The 1,461-nt window shown below is 43.1% G+C and overlaps 1 pseudogene; it reads left to right on the top strand.

Moving 5' to 3' along the window:
* Positions 1-502: 502 nt before the first annotated feature.
* On the top strand, positions 503-620 carry LOC126215490 (5S ribosomal RNA; annotated as a pseudogene).
* The last annotated feature ends 841 nt before the right edge of the window (positions 621-1,461 follow it).

Here is a 1,461-nt window from a genome sequence, read left to right on the forward strand (position 1 = left end):
AATTTTGGTTTGAGATAAGTGCATATTATTTTGTTGTGAGGCAGATGTGCTGGTACATGCGAATACGTTCTCGTTTGTAGTACCTTTTGTTATATTAACGCAAGTGAAGCTACAAAGCTACTGGAATCTTTTGCGACCCACAATCAGCTGGCCTTTCCGGCTTAAAAGAGAATAGCTAAGAATAACGAAACAGTTTTGATACTACGCGACAAATGGCTCGGGGTAGCCTTACTAGTAGTCTATAATAATTTATACAGACTCTTACTGAAATGTTCGGACAGGATTACAAACACCTACGTATCGCTCTATTAATAAATTGCAATGATAACGTCATAACAAATATAAGCAATCATTCTTCCCGCGTGAAATGGAACTGGAAAAAACCCTAGTGACAGACAAAATGGGATGCACCCTTGTAACTTCCCCACTGTACGTTTCTGTATGAAATTCAGTCCATCTTTACCTCCCACTCTGTAAAAAGTCTACGTATTACCAAAGCTTAGCCAGCGGCCTGGCCGCAGTGGTAACACCGGTTCCCGTCAGATCACCGAAGTTAAGTGCTGTCGGGCTGGGCTAGCACTTGGATGGGTGACCATCTGGTCTGCCGGGCGCTGTGGGCACGTGGGATGCCCTTAGTCCTTGTGAGGCTAACTGAGGAGCTACTTGATCGAGAAGTAGCGGCTCCGGTCTCGTAAACTGACAAGCGGCAGGAAGAGCGGAGTGCTGACCACATGCTCCTCCATATCCGCAGCCAGTGACGCCTTTGGGCTGAGGATGACACGGCGGTCAATCGGTGCCTTTGGGCCTTCATGGCCTGTGCGGGAGGAGTGAGTTAGTTTAATTACCAAAGCTTTCAAACTGTTATCCGGCTTAAACACGTATGCTCCCCTTTGACTGAACAGAATCTAATTTGAACTGAGCCGTAACTGGTCTGAATACACCTTGTCTTTATATCAAATGCGCAGCTTCAGTAAAACCGTTATCTGGCTCTCACCAAAATTTGCACTTACCTCGCATCTTTACAACATTGTAGCAGATTTTTCGAAAGCATAAGGCTAAACAGCAAACAGGCATCTCCTAAGCTAGATTTCTATTTATAAATAAATATTCAGACTGTTACAGACCACATAGTGCAATGTGATAATGCGTAATGATAAACCTTCTTCAGACAGTGGGATGGGGAGATTAATGATTCCTATTAAATGATATTCGAAGACAACGAGTTTAGAATGAAGTATTTATTCGAAAAGACGGACTGGAATTTCACGTGGTTTTCACACACAACATTCGTCTGAGCTGTACTGTTCTTAACAGATTGAACAACGATTGGAAAAGGGTACAGTGTTAGCAGAGAATTTCTATAAAAATCAAACAGCTTAATCGGGTGACATGTTTATGCCTGACTCATGGAAGTGGGATGGTCTTCCTCTCAGCTTTGAACAAGTTATCAAAGTTAACTAG

The sequence above is a fragment of the Schistocerca nitens genome, chromosome 12 (genome assembly GCF_023898315.1).
Source record: "Schistocerca nitens isolate TAMUIC-IGC-003100 chromosome 12, iqSchNite1.1, whole genome shotgun sequence".
NCBI lineage: Eukaryota > Metazoa > Arthropoda > Insecta > Orthoptera > Acrididae > Schistocerca > Schistocerca nitens.